General features: G+C 36.2%; 1 protein-coding gene across 1 annotated transcript in view; it reads right to left on the reverse strand.

The window, feature by feature from the left end:
- LOC134795318 (protein N-terminal asparagine amidohydrolase) overlaps positions 1-14,642 on the reverse strand; it is a 97,436-nt gene extending 82,794 nt beyond the window's left edge. Inside the window, exon 1 of the mRNA XM_063767136.1 lies at positions 14,618-14,642. The gene's annotated coding sequence lies outside the window, so the exon portion shown is untranslated. The remainder of the gene's footprint in view (positions 1-14,617) is intronic.
- Between the last annotated feature and the right edge of the window lie 4,113 nt (positions 14,643-18,755).

Here is an 18,755-nt window from a genome sequence, read left to right on the forward strand (position 1 = left end):
TTTAGGCTGTACGGTGTCGCGCCAGCAATCTGGGCACCGCTGCGGGCCTCCTGGGTGTCAAGTTCGCTTTCTTAAGTCTTCTTCTTATTGTCTACTCACTGGCAGCCACTCCTCGTACCTCACGCAGACGCTGCTGGATGGCAATGCTGGTCTGGTGTCGATCTCGGAGAGATCTTGTGACAAAGAAGCGGTCGTCCCTCTCTGATGTACACTCTCTGCGGCCGCTTCTTGGTCTTGAAGTAAAGGATCCAGTCCCCTGGAACCTCTGGTAAACTCTGCAAACTGCAGATTGGCTTAAATTCAGCTCGGCAGCTACTGAACGTTGGCTACGCCCCGCTTGCAGGGGCTGGATGATTTGGCGGACTTCAGCTTCAGTGGTTTCCATCCAGGTCTTTTTCACGGGAAAATACGCGGAGATATGTAACGATCGACTTCTGATAAGTGACTGATAACAACCCCTTCTCTACCCCCGTTTTATAAGGGTCAAGGGTAACGCAACTCGTGCGCGTGATAACGTGAAACCGCTCACAAATCGGGAAAATGCCGATAATTTGAAAAATACTGGGCCGATTTCCATGTTTTTTTACTTTTCGTAAAGCTAAAACTTCAAGGAACATGATTACATTAAAATAATTTAGAGAAATTAACCAGTTTACAAATATATTGGATGCGGACGAAAAAATGCAAAGTGATGCAATACTTTTGCACGCGAGTGTACAATGTTTCATTATTATCATCATCTGTCATTGGTGACAGTTCGCTACAGCAATGAGTATAATTTAAAACATAAAAATCAATAAAAGGTCTTTTTTGGCGCAACTTTTTCCTTCAAAAATAAATTTAGGTTATTTATAGGACCAATTTCTTGTTTAAAAAAAACGAAATGTCAAACTATTCATTCATTCAGTCAGTTCATTCGATTCACGCTTAAGGCGTTTTTTACTTTTGTAGCTGTTTGTGGTTTTTTTAGCAAAAACGCTTCTAAGTTTAGAGTCCGTTTGAAGCAAACAACATAAAAACGCCTCTTAAATGTGATAAAAAAGAAAAAAGGCGGGATCGGAAAATTCTCACTGAATTGGATAGTACTATAAAATATAAGAAACACGTATCTACGCTCGCTATAAAAATGAGTTCTTCTAGTGAAGAAAATGATATTCTTACGCTGACGCCTACCGAAATTCAAGAGACAGCACAGGCAGTTGCTAGTAATTTGCTACCAGAGAAATCGCGGGCTAGTACTTATAGTTATCCAAATGTTTCCTTATTTCCTCGCAGTAGTCGTGAAAAGCACTATGTAATGCCTCGGCCGGAAACGCTAAAGATGGAGTCGTATTATTCGAGGGCCTCCACCAACGTGTCGGCCCTCAAACTCACTCGTCCATCTTTTAGCGGTTTTCCGTCCTCCTACAATGTACTATAGTTGTCCGTTAAATTATCTAGCAAATAAAAACGATCCGGAATAGTGATGTGAAAGTGCAAGAGGATATTAGAAAGAGAGATGCCTAAGAGTAGCATACCATAATGAATACATGTGTCTTAGCTGTATATTGTATTGTTATATTATAAATAATGTTAAAAATGCTTTATGTTGTTAATGTGTTCCAAATTGTGCTGCTTTGGCATTAGCTGTAAGGTGCAATTTGTTATTTGAATTAATAAATAAATACAATAAATGTTAATTTTACAAAATGTACCTATCAAATTGTATACTTTACTAAATATCTCTCTCCTCACAGGTGTTACAATAAAGGGTGTACGTACTACATTATTAATTAAACACTCATAATATAATTATATTACATACACATAATAAGTATATCATAGGACATATCCTGTGTATAATCACATTGGTTTGGCGTCTTCCCACCACCAGGCGATAACAAACATGTTTCAATATTATTATTATTCTTAGGTTCCGAATATCGGTACAGCTGTTTAATGACAGCATTTACACAAAAATAAAACGCTAATTAAATAACTTATCATATTCGGAACTACAGATGCAACGGATAGTTGTTTGGCCGCATACAGGATACCGGATGTACGGCCTGACCATAGGCCGAATATTCAGTATTCAGCCGCCGAATATTCGGCCGGCGGAAATATTCAGGTTCTTCAGGTGCGCATTGTGGAAGTTTTGGCCTGTTTCGTAATGAACTTTCGCGCGGTATATAGGTCTATCACTAGGTACGAAATTAGTGCGCGAGCTAGTGAATGGAACGTTTAAATTGTTTTAAAATAATAATCGAGTACGATTATATTCCGATATCAAGCATAGTTATTTAGTACCCTTATTTTAGTATCCGGTATCCGTCCGGATATTAAAATAAGGGCGAGATAGGATACCGGATAGTAACCGAATATCCGGTGCATCTCTATTCGGAACCTAAATTTTTAATCCTGCATGGTGCAAATATGTATAATATTGAGACAATGACTTGAAAATTTGTCTTGTATAACTGACAAAGCAACCTGCCTGTGTGGTAGGAGTGTGGGGTAGAGAGGGAGGTATATGCTAGAAAAAGACAATACGACCTAGGGGCTGTCCATACATGACGTCATCTATTTTTGACGATTTTTGTCGCCCCCCCCCCCCCATAAAATCATCAAAAAATCATGCTTCGAATGACACCGTTTCCACCTGCGTCATGCTACCATCATCCGATGTCCAGACCCCCCCCCCCCCCCAAATTTGAAATGACTTAAATTTATGAATAGCCCCCTACGACAGTGTTGCCACTCTCAATATTATTTATTCTTAGGTTCCGAATATGGTAAGTTATTTAATTAGCGTTTTATTTTTGTGTAAAACGCTGTCATTTTAAAGCCGTACTTTTCGCCTTATTGCAAAGGAGTAAGGTGCAAAAGTGTAAACATATATTTCACGTCGACTCTTATTATACTATGTTATACTTATTATGGAACTTACTATGTTATACTTATTATGGAACGTAAACTATGAATTGAAAGAGCACGAAATAGTCAATATAATACGTTTGTTGAAAAAAAAAGTCTACAGACGCTTAGGCGCGAAGGGTTATTGTCTCATAGAAAATTTGAATTTCGCGCCTTTTTCTACTGACAAAGTTGTTGGATAGACGTTAATATCAAATTAAAGAGTGGGCCTACACACTTAGCTGTGACAGAATGTGAAAGTGTCACCAAAACTGTCAAATGACTACGATAATAAGTATTCCTTTTATAATGCCACTCCACACTATGCCATTCTGAAATTAAATAAGAACGATAGATAGTCATGCGCAATTTTTATTTTTGTAGTGGGTCATAATTGACGTATATAATTACGAATATAATTTGAACATCAACCAATAATATTGGATATGATATCAGTTATTTTTAATCAGCTATCATTCACGCGCGCGTTCATTTTGCTCAGACTTGGCCGCACAAATATTTGGTGCGAGCGAGACGCCCGCGCACGTTCGAACTGGCCTGTCACTTGTAGCAACTTGTAGGTAAGTACATACTTACCTACATACTATCCACGCGTCCTTGGCACGAACTCCCGCCACCGCCCGCATTGAAACTGTCCCCGCGCGCCGCAAGGAAATGTAATCCTTAGCATTAGCGCAAAGAGTTCAAATTTGGTAGTTTCATTTAGCGAATTTGATAAAATGCACATATTTATTACATTGACCATATTTTTGTGTGATTATGTATTGAATATCACTTTGAACGTTATCAGAACAAAGTCTGCAAGAAATTATATCTATAACCATTTTTTCTAGCATGTTTAAGGCGTAAATATATATACAAGTGTTACAAATCATATTGATGTCGGATTCTCGGATAAATAGCTTAATGAGGTAGTTTTATGGTAATTCAATCAAAGACCTAATTATTACTTTTTTTTTATATCAAGTTACGACGTATATCCGTGAGGCCCCGCCATTTATTGAATTAGTTATTTTCCGTGTTAATATTTTGACTGATTCCATTGTCGACTCATTATAAATATTATTTTCGTCACGTTTACGAACTAAAAATACTATTACTATTTTTAACAAACAAGAACGGCTCTTTTTTTTAACTATTTTTTTTTACCTACTTCCGGACAGAAAGTTTTTTGGATTCGAAAATAAAGTATCTTAAAATGATCTAAAGAACAGGAATAAAAAAATATTGCCTATTACTAATTAATGTTTAACGTAAGCGTATCTTTACTGGAGTATAACTGGAGATGTCATCGCTATCATTTTCTTTACGAAACAGTCTGCCGATTTTTCCGGCGACGAGACGTTAAATGTATTGCTATTTCTACACGATTTGTACGTAACGTACAAATAGCCATGTCAGTCCATACAAAAGTTTACACAACTTTGCAAATTTTCGGCAGAGGGGTAAGCTCTTAAAGGCGACTCCAGTTATTAAATGCTCTAAGATTGAATGTAATCATATAATAAATAAATATAATCTTTTGTAAAACAAAAGCAATACGTATAATAAAATGCATTTAAATGTATAATAAATTGTCCTATAATATTTATTTTTTTGCCAGTAACATTTATAGTTCCAGGTATACAGTTTATCATCTGTTATATATCCGATATCACGGATAAAAATGTAAGTCTTATAAAGATAAAAACATATAAGATCACCTTTATATTCCAATATCTGAACCTGAACCTGTGTCTTGTACAATAAAGTGATTAGGTACTACTACTACCATCTACCATCTAAGCACATTTAAATTCAAGTCAATTCAATACGTTTATTACAGACAAACAGTCCATATACAGCTTGGCAAAAAAGATAGAAATTAAAAAGTGGCAACACTGTGGTGTCGTCCCGTTTTCTTATATAAATTGGTTTGAAAGGGACGACACTACAGTGTTGCCACTTTTTAATTTCTACTCTTTTTTGCCAAGCTGTACACAATACATCACAAAAATTAAATTTAAAAATATGGACCTTATCATAAACTTCAAAATTAATAATGCAAAGTCAAATAAATTAAATTAACATTTAGAAAACAATAAAATAAAATTGGAAACCAAAAATTCAAATGTAAATAATCAACATTAAACATTCGAAGTTCAATCCGGGAGTTCTGGGACCTGACATATATCGCAATTTTTTGTCACAGTCATAAAATGAGCGAAAACACACCTCTTATCTTACGGAAACCATTCTTAGGAGTACCTACCGTAGCTGTAACATCATGTGTCAAGATATTGTATCGTCATCGCATTACACTCGAGAACCGTCAAAACCTCACACGATAGTTTGACCCAAAACTGACACAAACAAGAAAACGCTTGCATAATTAACGTCACAATAACATTTCCCATTATTTTACTCCGGCTGTGCACATAAGAGCTTGTCGTCAGGCGTAATTATACGGGGCCAAATTTCCAACAAAAACACTGGAAAGAGGTGCGTGATCTTTAAGTAGGGACACATTGTATTGTAACATAGTTTGCTGTTTAGGATTCTGTTGGACAGGAGAAAAGTCTCACTTGTTTCAACATGACATGGCGACTGTTTAAACACTTTTAGTGGAACTCGACACCATGGTAATAGTAATAGTAATTTATTTGCTTTAAATGTAGTAATAGGATTATTATCAAATTGTGTGATAGCAATTAGAGATGAAAAAGATGCTCCACACAAACATACAATTACGGCAAGTTAAATAAAAACTTGTAAAAGTGAGGATTCTTCGCAGATCGGTACCGAACAAGAACACGGCTTGAAGCCCATTGTCAGCAGAAAGCATGCATGAGACGTCCGTAACTAAACTGCCAACATTTGCACCTCACAAGTCACACCTCCCATACACAATCTAATGTAAATCTAACTTTATTAAAAGAGTATAAGGTTGTATTCACGCTTGAGGGAGAGTATAAGATACGAGGTTTGTATAGTAGGTAAGTGTAAGAAATGCAGTTTGCAGTGAAGAGATTAATATCCGGCACTGCATGTTATGCATTTCGCCGGCATAATGCGGTGCCGGACACGACACATCGCGAACTATAGCGGGCTAGTACGAGGGCACACGGGCTCTTGCCGAGGAGTGGTTAAATAACCCGTAATCTTCACTAATAAGGTACTCCATCACAACTTCAAAAAAGTCTTACAAAAGTCTAACAGTTCATGATCATGATGGATCATGGTATTAGCTTAGCAGTTTTGTTTCACCATATAAGTAGTGCTTTCTGATAGAATATGTGTGCGTTACTGTTACCCAAAATAGGAGGAGACCACCAGACTACGTCAGAAATTTAGCACTACGACTTTCCATCCCGGTAAAAAAAGGTAGAGGCAAACCGAAAACAAGATGGAAGGACGTAGTGCTAAAAGATATGATTGAGTGCAAAGTATCCGAAAACGACGTCGAGGATAGGGCGAAGTGGAAGCAAAGATACGGAAAGCTGATCCCACCACCATGTGGGATATATAGCTTGGAAGAGAGAGAGACCGTTACCCAAAATACATTTAAATTACTCAGAATACCGTTTCACTGGCTGTACCATATTTGAAAAGTTCCCTCTATTTCTCAAAAATCCCAGCATTATCATATTCTGACGTGGTGACCATGTAACCAACTGTGAAGTACCGATAGCCTTTCAAATAAAAAAAAATGCGTTTTCCGAATCGCTGATGCGCTCGTCTTCCACAAATCAGAAAACAAACAAAGATTCCAACAGCCTCCTTTACGAAATCGGCTACCAATAATCCATTTATCCATTAAAGATATCTGTCAGCCATAACTCATCCAAGCTAATATTACTGGTATCATGACGGCGTGTGAACAAAGCTCACAACCACATTAAATTCATTCAGCTCCGTATTAGATGCTCATTTCCATTCAATTTGCCATACGGCATTCAAGACAGCATGTTAACGGTGAAACCCGGCCTTAAATTCAGTTCTGAACTAGTCATAATTGTATCTATGAATTTCCCGCTTTATAGTTTGTAGGTTAAGACTGCAAAGTTTTAGGGAGATGAGATCTTTGGACCTAAAATACTAAGTAGGTAGGTATTGTTATTTACTTAAAACCGCGCATCTATGTCTAGACGAAATGAGTAACAATTCGTAATAGGTACCTTACCTAGTCTTTAACACCTTTTTGGGATATTTCGCAAAACAATAGTTCTTCGTTTAGTGTACATTGCAGAATGCCCTAAGGAAAACAACCACCGCCACATAGAGGACGCAATTCATAAAACAGATGTTTATTTAGACGATTTAAGGACCCACATCATCAATCTGAGTAATTAATAAGACATTTTAAGTCTATCATCAAAATATTTATGCATCTGCCTACACCTACACCTACCTATCTGAAGAAAATAATCGCACAGCGATATTGAGAAGGCTGCATATCTCACATACATAATCTGGTAGAATATTACACTATAGTTTTCACTCAAACAATAGCGAGACTAAAACATAATAGCCATCTCCAGCCGACCACCCCTCTCAAATCAGTACATCGTGTATCATACAAATTACATACTAGCATAATGTTTACCTGCAAACAAACAAGTACGATTTTTCAAAAAAACCCCTTGTTCATTTAAAAATAGACCTATGGGTGTAGACGTAAGGTTTATATTAGGTAAGGTTGGATATGGAATGAGCTTTGATAAGCTGCATGCGTGGAGACGCGTGCATAATCGCGTACGCATGATGTGAGTATTTAATTCACAAGATATTTTGTCTCGGTTGTTGCTCCGATCTAACTAGTATACCTAGACCTTGGTGTCGGTAAAGATAAATACTTGTTTTTGAAGTTTACAAATATTTGTATTTAGACTGTAGTTTCTATTTTCATTCCTTGAGGTACCATGGTGACAATCGCTTGCGCTACGACAACGAAACGCTTTGTGTCTCTCTATCACTCTTCCATGTCACTGAAACTTTCCTTTCGTTCGCTTATAAAATCTAACACCAAATGGTATCTCAACATGCTAATTCCTCAGTGTTATAGGTAGTGGTCGTCATTGGAAGAGGTTTCGACTAGCATATAGAATGTTGGTAAGGTGTCGCGGGGGCGGCGCCGCGCCGCCGCAGCGAGTCTAATCCGATGGCGATGTTACTGATAAAACAATACGAGGCGGAACATGAAACTTATGAAATATTACAACAATGTGCCGGGATAAAAGGTTTTAAGTATTTTTTGGTCCTTCTTCCCGGTAACTCCTCATTAGAAGACCTCAATTAAGCGTGACAACCTCCAGATTTGCAATGTTATGTTGATATCAGTCACTTTTCGACTCTACGTAGGTATAACCGTACCCGTAGGTACTATTACGTACCTACTCAGTATAGGTAGGTGATCTTATATCTACCTACTATCTTCCAGTGTCGGCGCCTCAAAACTATTGTAGGCAATAGGTACCTAAGACAGAGTTAATTTGGCTCTCCTTTTCATCATAAGGAAGAAAGCTCAACTGTCTAAAAATTAGGCAAAGTGGTAGGAATAAAGCTCTATCCGTGGCACACGTCATAGCTGTACCTATTCGGTGTTGTGTTACATAACCCAGTTATTGAGAAAAATCATTATTTTAAAACCGCAGAATACAGTACACTCTAGCGCAGTGGTTCCTAACCTTTTCATTCCGTTCACCCCTTTGACTAACTAGGGAACCTGATTTTACCCCTCCTCTCAATGGTAATAAAAAATAAAACGTGTACGTTTGTTGTATTATGTTAGCTTATTACCCCCGTAAAATACCAGTTTTACCCCCGCGGGGGTAATTACCCCCAGGTTAGGAACCACTGCTCTAGCTAGAGAAATAAAAAAAATATGTTTGTATTTCATATTCCATGTTTCCCAGGTGTATTTCTTAAATTACTTGATTCCTTCGCAATACCACAAATACAGTCGGATCTCGACGCCAATCGCAAATTTCGCAACCACCTCGCATCCTCGCAAATTGCCTTCCCAGAACTAGGTACTCTCATTAACTCGCAATAATTACATTTCAAAATAAAATAACCCCGTCCCTCTCCAACCCACAACTACACAGATAAGATTAAACGTGACAATAAGATCTAGATAACAGATGAGATCGGGATCACTGAGACATTAGTATTGCGATATTTATTGCGATATTTTCTGTGCTAAACCAGTGTTTATTACTATAGGTAATGTTGAATTACGTAAATGATGGTAGTAAGAGTACAATGTTGCAGTAACTAGAAATACGGTTAGAATTAGGACACGGTTTTTATGACATCGAGTAGGTAAAGGTAAGTATATATATGTAAACGAGCAAATGGCAGGTAAATGGACCCTAAAGCTATTAAAGTATCGCAACTGGAATGTAAAACGAATAAACTTGGGTATTATTGAGGTCAGCAATATGTTCACATATTGGTCGGCAAGAATATTAATGTATTAATTTTGATCAGCAAAAAGTTTGTCAGCATACTATGGCCCGAAAAATTTACTAGCCTTCTTGAAATTTTGTTGGACACTCAAATTAATACGTATACCTACATAGAAAAATTTATGAATGCATCGAGCGATTTAAATACGTCTTCATTTTGGTTTGTAGTGTGTGTTATATGCATATTTCAGTTGATATGTTTTTGCATGTCGTTGTTTATTCCTTGAATACATATTGCTTTAGAAGCATGTATTTTAATGTTATCTTGCTATGTATCACGAAAGTATTCCCCTATTTCGCAGAGAGGACTCAGATAGTCAGTAATTTATTTAATTTAGGTCCTCTAGCCTTTGCGTGTATTGCAGACAATTTATGGTGTAAGACATTACACCGCCAGGGACAGAATTACTGGGACTCTCGGTTCACTGTCTTATCCCTCAGGAAAGGCGAGCCAATATACGTGTGGAGACAGGTCGGCTGCAGGAATCTGCCGCTTATTTCAGGTCGGACCCTACTCGCGCCTTACGGTAACTCCAATCCGGGTTTTATTTTGGAGTATCCTTCCCATAGATGGATTGCAAACCAATACTAAGAGGACCATCTCCCCTGTAACGAAATAGCTTCTTACTTCGTTTGTGGACTTAGTCGCCTCGTACGACACCCTTATCCTATGTGAGGGTTGGCGCTATTCTAAAGCCGGCCACCACACGGCCATAAATAATTTAGGTCAACAAAATAAAAAAACGCTAAATTATTTTGGTGACCGTTTTTAGCGAAGAGCAATATGTGATTCTATACATTGTCCTAAGGATGACATAAAATAAACAATAATAAATTAGCCGCGAGCAGCGATAGGTATAGGATATAAAGCAAGTAACGTTTACAGCCAATAAACACGGCATCCATTAAGGCGATGACACGTTATAACATTTTATTGTACTACTTCGGAATTTTAATCGCGTAATTAATGCTATTAGGCGGTTCATACACTGAAGTGGCCCACTGATTAACTGTCCGCCAGACAGTATCGGCCTGTCAGTTAGAACAAAATTTTGACAGTTCCGAACAACTGACAGGCCGATACCGTCCGGCGGACTGTTAATCAGTGGGCCCCTTTACACCGCGATCTGCCGGGCGAGCGGACTGACTGTCTAACATAGTATGTAAGTAAGTACAGAGTGTCCAGTGGCGAGTATACAGGATGATTCAGGAAACGTGAGCAGGACTAACACTGCGCATATCGTTAATTATAAGCAACTGTTTCGTATCAGTATTAGTGAGGTTAACGTTAATTTTCTAGTCGTGTTGAAAAAAAAGTTATTAATTTTTTTACGACATGCATGGTCACCCTAAAATTAGAATACTAAACTACCGATATTCTGTGTCAAATTGAATGTCATTACTGTCATCACGGTCTGGTTACTTTTGAAAACTCGTATCTCACTCAATTTTGACATTTTATTTTCTTCGTAATCAAAATGCCATTACGGTTAAAGAGGTTTTATGTTGATTAATTAGGTCCTGTAGGGTGACCATGATTGTTGAGAATTAAATTTGCCCTCACCAAAAAGTAAAAAAATAGGATCAATAATTGATCGATCACCGTCGTATAATTAGGAGAAACAACAACACTTTCCTATTTTTTTACTTTTTGGTGAGGGCAAATTTATTATTATCAGTTACTGAATGTGCAGGATTAGTCCTGCTCACGTCTCATGAATCATCCTGTATATAGAAGTTTTGTATGTAAAACTTTTATTCGCTCTAATTTCTTTGTATTAGGTACAATTTTGAAGCAACAAAACTAGTACCAGACATAGATATATCTTACTTGAATGTTCATTACAAATTTCATGTTATTGCAGGTCTTTTTAAAATTAGAGCGTAACTTACGGCGCGATTCGGGAAATGAATTAGAGATTCACTAGCTATGAAATAGTAAAGATATTATCTTTACTATTTCATATCTAGTGAATCTGTAATTCATTTCTCGAATCGCGGTGCCAGCCACCATAAGGTACCTTTTGCCATGGAACGTCACATATCTTTACTATATCGTATCTATTAGTTAATCTCTAATTCATTTCCCGAATCGAGCCGTTAAATTAAAATGTATGTACCTACGGCGGCAGCTAGGTTTATGACTTATGAGACATAATGTAAGTCGCGCGTCCGTAACAAATACTTACTTGAGCATTTTAGCTGCTTTGTTACTGCACACCGTTGTATGGGGACCTTGCACTTTGAGACTATGCGCTGAAACTTGGCACAGTTGATTCTTAGCTGGTCTTGAGCAGATACAGACCGGGAGACCTCGAGAGCCACGTCTCATTTAGTGGGGGGAGGGGGGGAAGTTCGACGCCGCCGCGCTTCACTTGGAGCAACATTTCTCTAAAACTATACCTATCAGGGAATGTAATATATCATTTTCGGATAAATTAAGGATGAGGAATCTAGTTTTGGAACAAAAACAATGCACTTTCTAACAAAAAAAAAGCATAAAGTAGAAAAGACTAAAAAACGTATTTTTGTTTTTTTCATAATTACCAATTTTTTTTAAAAGTATAGCAGGAATCTGAAAACAAAAAATACAGTCGTAAAGCTACACTTATTACGTTTAAGAAAATATATAGCTTAATATACAAAACTGTTGATAAATGGGAGATAAAAAATAATATTAAGCGTGGGTCAGAGTGATCTCAATACAAAATATTATGAATGTGGGAAAGTTACTTATAATTTGTTCTACAATCGTTTATTTTTCTTGTTTTTCGTAAATAACTCGTAAACGGTAGCCCACAGCAAAAAAATATCTTTTACGTAAATAATCTGTTTCAGATTTCTTATAAAATAAGTACTACTGTTTTTCGGTACCATCAATATTAAAAAAAATATTGAAGGGAGAAAATAAATACTTAGGTCCCCTTTTTTAGTCATTCGTAAATAACTCGTAAACGAAGGCCAATAGCAAAACAATTTTTAGTACATGAATAATTTACATAAAATTTCCTACAAAAAAGGTCATTCGAACTTTTTCGCTAGGATCAATATTAAAAACGATATTAAAGAGAGAAAATAAATTCTAAGGTCCCCTTTTTAAATATTGCACTGAGAGAAAAAACTAACAAAAACACACTTAGAATTACAAAAATAAAACTTAATCCGGGGACAAGGAGAGTCAACTAATAGGAACAAATTGACTTTTGCAATTTCCATTTAGTAGGAAATACAACTTCTATATTTGTAATTTGAAGTATGCTAGAGTAATTTCAGAAATTTGGTTTTGTTATTCCGAGAGGTGCTTTAGCAATATCGGAGGTGATGACGTCATGGGTGAAAACTAACCGTTTTGTAATTCTAAGCGTGCTTTAGCAATATCGGAGACGATGACGTCATAGGTTTTACTAAACTGTACTGCGATTCCAAGCTAGCTGTTGTTATTCTAGAGATAATGACGTCACAGGCAAAAACTAAACTGTTTGCAATTCCTCCGCCCCTAGCAAACGGGCGAAACCTACAGTCAGAAAGAGACTAGTAGTTATTACGCGCGCAACATGCTCTCGTGGCGCACCTGTGCTAGGGAGGTTGGAATTGCAAACAGTTTAGATTTACCTTTGATGTCATTATCACTAGAATAACAACAGCTAGCTCGAAGTTGCAGAACAATATATTCCTGTAGACCCCAACTACACAGTAGGTCGCGGGTTAATATGTCCATGGCCCACAATATATCCTAAATTTATTATTTAACTTAAGTATGTTTTAAACAAAGAAGACACGAGACACGCCCGCCCGACATCCGACACAATACTAACTCTAACCAAATGAACGTAGCAAGTAGCTGTGTTGGTATTACAAAACTCGTTTAGTGATTGGTACAACAATGAACATAAACACAACAAGTCTATCTACTAAATACCAGTGAACTTTGTAATGTCGCTATAGTAACAACTGAATTGTTATTTTAAATGGGGTAATGTTATTCCCGCGAACTCGTTTTTTAGATATTACAAAACTATGTAAGTGAGACATTTACTAAAATCATAACTTGAAATCACAGATGCTTTTTTCCAAAAATCACAAACTTTACTAGTAAAAATCGGAGAATTTTAGTAGTAATAAAAATGGATTGTAACAAATACTGAACTTTGTTTAATGCTCCATTTACTAAAGTCTGTTTGCTGAAATTAGATTTAGTATTACTGAGCTGTTTGTAGAAATAAATAATTTTTACAGAAATAGTGAAACTTCCATGATTACTACTAAAACTTCATTTTTTCCCCCAGTACAGAACTGTTTATTAATTCCTGGTGGTGATTTTTCTCTCAGTGTGATCCTAGCGAAAAAGTTTGAATAACCATTTTTGTAGGAAATTTTATGCTAATTATTCTTGTGTTAAAATATTTTTTGCTATTGGACATCCTTTACGAGTTATTTACGAATGACTAAAAAAGAGGACCTTAGTATTTATTTTCTCCCTTCAATATTTTTTTTAATATTGACCTTAGCGAAAAAAAGGAGCACTTATTTTATAAGAAATCTTAAACAGATTATTTACGTAAAAGATATTTTTTTGCTGTGGGCTACCGTTTACGAGTTATTTACGAAATTATTAAAAAATAAACGATTGTAGAACAAATTATAAGTAACTTTCCCACATTCATAATATTTTGTATTGAGATCACTCTGGCCCACGCTTAATATTATTTTTTATCTCCCATTTATCAACAGTTTTGTATATTAAACTATATATTTTCTTAAACGTAATAAGTGTAGCTTTACGACTGTATTTTTTGTTTTCAGATTCCTGCTATACTTTTAAAAAAAAATGGTAATTATGAAAAAATCAAAAATACGTTTTTTAGTCTTTTCTACTTTATGCTTTTTTTTTGTTAGAAAGTGCATTGTTTTTGTTCCAAAACTAGATTCCTCATCCTTAATTTATCCGAAAATGATATATTACATTCCCTAATAGGTATAGTTTTAGAGAAATGTTGCTCCAAGTGAAGCGCGGCGGCGTCGAACTTCCCCCCCTCCCCCCCACTAAATGAGACGTGGCTCTCGAGGTCTCCCGGTCTGTATCTGCTCATGACCAGCTAAGAATCAACTGTGCCAAGTTTCAGCGCATAGTCACAAAGTGCAAGGTGTCGTGCACTAACAAACTAGCTATTTCATCAGAACGTCAATCATACGGTGATCTTCGATCGTAGTTTAGGAAAACTTAACGCTTACATTTAGTTACTTAAACTTACATTTATAATATCACGAAGTCCTGTGGCTCATCCGATCCGAAGCACCAATATCTGTAACAAAAATAATTCTTAAATATTCTGGCCTCTATTTCACCACGGTGACAGGTGCGACAATTCGACAAATCCCACTGTTGCTGACGTCACAGGCATCCATGGGCTACGGTTACTGCTTACCATCGGGCGGGCCGTATTCCTGTTTGTCACCATCATTGTATTATTTAAAAAAACTTTATTATATCGGCAAAAAACAGGTATTTCTCTTGCGATGTTTACGATGATAATGATGACAATTGTCACAAGATTTAAAAGAACTTGTGTTTCTTGTGACAATTGTCATTGGCTTCGCAAAATAAGTACTTATTAACTGGGGATATAGTGGAGTTTTTTTTTATTAACATGTTGGTGGCAACAAAGCACACCGCCCGTCTGATGGTAAGCGGTTACCGTAGCCTACGGAGGTCTGTGACGTCAGTAACAGTGATGTCGACAATTGTCGCACCTGTCACGGTGGTGAAATAGGGGCCAGGCCCCTATCGTATCGTCGACGTTAATTGACAATTTGTACCTTATTTCAAGGACATAAGTCGTTGCCACAATTACTTGATCATAAGTGAATCTTATTGCAACGAGATAAGGTCTATGTGTAAATACGTAATGGACCGTAGAGGAATTCCGAATAAGTAGGAGATCGAGAGACGCTTACGAATGGTGTGTCGCGGATAAAAAGTGATTATGGACGATTATTTATGCACGTAGCCGGTGAACGGCCTACGGGGGACAAATGCTTCCACTGATCGAACCGAACGTCATCGCATCGTTTAGCAACCATTTTAGTAAAAATGAGAAAGTCGAGTGATCTAAACTTCATCATGTTGAGTCCAACTTAATTGTAAGATTTGACTCATGACTAAAAGGATTCGGAGAGGATTCGGAGGTCAATTAAACGCAGAAAGAGAATGCAATCTTGGGAATCTTCTTTGGCATTTCTTGTGGTAAAATCGTAAGTAGGTAATTATTTATTTTACTGGCAGAGAATACTTTTTGACGACAGACGTTGAAAGTAAAACATGACAAAAAAGAATCACTAATGTGCTAGAAAATTTATTTAAAATGCATCAAAAAAAGGACGAATGATTTGCATATCATTCCAATAAGGAATATTTACAAATTGGTTGTTGACATGGCCGGTACTAATATTTTATTTTACTATGACGTAGGTACGCAAATTATGCTGCTCGTGGCGACTCTATATTATAAACAGACATCGTAAATTGGTAGTGGTGTTAACGGAATTGGTATAGATAATTCCAACTGAAATGGTAAATTTAGGTTAATATTAACATAATTAACGCTAATTAAGTAATCATTAGGGTTGAAATTGTTTATACCAATTCCGTTAATACCACTCTGCTGCACCGAAAATGCTATAAAATTTACGACGTCTGATTATTATAAGGGCCGAATATAATCGTGTCAAGATTTACCTATTAATATTCATATACTTATGTTATTATATATTCATTTTTACAAGGGATTGTATTAACATTGTAAAGTAGGTAGGTACATGAAACTGTTTGGGCATAGTAATAATCTTAATCCAAATAATAAACTAACAAAAGTAATGGTATCATAACATAACACAAAAATCTATAAACCATAAATACCTCATACTACTGGCAGTTTACCAATACAACCCCACTACAAACACTTTAGTTAGAAGAACAAATCCTCTTTTCACTTTCTCCTCTCATCTACTCAAAGGTTAACTGGAAGAGATCCCTCAAAGGGATAAGTTCGCCTTTGTACTTCTTACTAATTGTATGTTATTTTTAATATGTATTTTTGTACAATAAAGAGTTTACTACTACTACTACAAATTCCTATATCGGAACCAAATCATAACAAGCAGAGTGATGGTGCACATCTAAACGGCGTTGTTACTATCATCCACACTATTACTGACAATTCGTAACCCTTGTTCCAAAGGGTTAAGGTCCACCTACAGCTAAGTCTTGCTTTTGTTACTTAGTATCTCTACGGGAAAATGCTGACAATTTGTACACCTTACTGCTAAGACTTAAGGTACATCTCTGGTCTGTTAAGAGTGCAGTTAGTATCTTTAAAGGATAACGCCGAGTACGGTCTCTTATATGGACGATGTTATTGATAATGGCAATACTGTGGCTAACACTGCACAATAGATGACTCAAGGTATGTGTAAGTACCTATTGCGTTGTTGTTTCATTGCGGAAAATAATAGCACAGGTAGTCAGTTTTTCTTTAAACACATTTTGACACACGCTAAGCACCTGAAGGTCTACCACGAAAATCGCAAATTCGTTATCTGCAACTCTATTTACCACCGTGATTGCGTTTTAGTTGCAACAGCAGTGCGGGATAACAAGTTGAAATACAAACTTAAAAGTTTGTAGAGTAAATCTTTAGAATCCCCGTCTTCTAATTATATTATATGTAGCTTATGTATCCCTCTTACAATAGAATCTCATCTGCAATTAGCTTTCATTTGCCTTCGAGACTTAGTTCTATAAAATTCGTAATGCATAATTGCATAACATAATTAGTGCTTAAAACATACTTTCAAATACTATCCGTCAGCCATCCACCGAAGATAGCCATCAAGCAATTTAAATCCATCCACGCTTGATGTGCATATCGCGCACGCAAATTAGACGTGATGGCCATCAAAGTATGCCTTTTTTATTCAAAAACGCGCATCTAAAATACTTTCCATATACATTCGCCGTTTATTTATTTTAAACCTTATTGTAAATAGATAAGCTCCACACTTGAGTGTTGTTAGTACCTCGTGTGGTACAACGTGTAATTTTAGGAAACGTTGTTATAATGCGCGCGAGATTGCTGTGATTTGGTGCGATGCGGCGATCTTGCAATTATTATGCCGTGTTGAATTCTACAAATGTTATTGTACTTATTGTTTCTCTGATCTGGTTACTGGTATACCTACACCAGTGCACGATACATTTCGGTCAAGTCCGTTTTGATAAAGTTATAAAAGGACGCTTCTCAAACCACTTTTTACGTGCTCTATTTTTTACTCCACCTGTAAAGTTATCGTCATTTTACAACAGTCTAGGCTAGTTCTTATTTTATGGTTCGGTCGATATTTTACTTATTTCATAAATGATTAGTATTTTTAATGACTATCATTTGTATATATTAGGGTGTGCTAAAATCATAATATCTGTTGAACAAGTCCTTGTCCGAGCTCGTAATAAGCTTTTACCGTGACATTGTTGAAGTTTTATCTTTGACATGACAAACGTGAAAAGATTTTTTATTTGGTCATTAGATAAGTTTGTACTATGACTACTTTAGTCAAAATCAAATCAAAATCAATCAAAAATATACTTTATTCATGTAGGCCTAGCAACAAGCTTTTATGAATCGTAATTAATCTTAATCTAATTATCAGAGCAATTCATTGATGTTAATATTATTCCATAATAAAATTGGATTATTATACATATCAAATTTAACACTAAGAATTTCACAAAAGGATCGTCAAACATTAAAAAGATTGTATAAAAAAATACTAGTCTAGAATTTCTAGAATAAAATCTAAATGTCAAAAAAAAAGCATAAGTAACAAAAGAAGTAGATAGTATTACATCGGAATATCCATTTCCTCATCAATAATCAAATATACCTAATAAATAAATAATCATTTCGAATAACAATTAATCCCACGTTGTAATATCATTCATGTAGTCTTGTGTGGTATAATAAGCTTTAGAAATAAGTTTACGATTTACATAATTCTTAAATTTATTAATAGATAATTCAGTAATATGGTTTGGAAGTTTATTATAAAATCTTACACAATTACCCATGAATGATTTTTTAATTTTATGGAGCCGAGTGAAGGGCACTGCGAGCTTATGTTTATTTCTAGTATTAATATTATGAATTTCACAATTTTTCCTAAAATTTACAAGAGTCAGTCAGAGTTCGACATAGAACTTGGAATATTTTTTAACATTACTCCTTGTCTAGGACTACACATAGACAACAATTGGTCGTGCAGAGATGACTTTCTCTCGATCACTATAACCGCGTGTTCTTGAGTGCTTCCACCCACCATTACATCCGCAGGCGA

The sequence above is a fragment of the Cydia splendana genome, chromosome 12, assembly GCF_910591565.1.
Source record: "Cydia splendana chromosome 12, ilCydSple1.2, whole genome shotgun sequence".
NCBI classification, from domain to species: Eukaryota; Metazoa; Arthropoda; class Insecta; order Lepidoptera; family Tortricidae; genus Cydia; species Cydia splendana.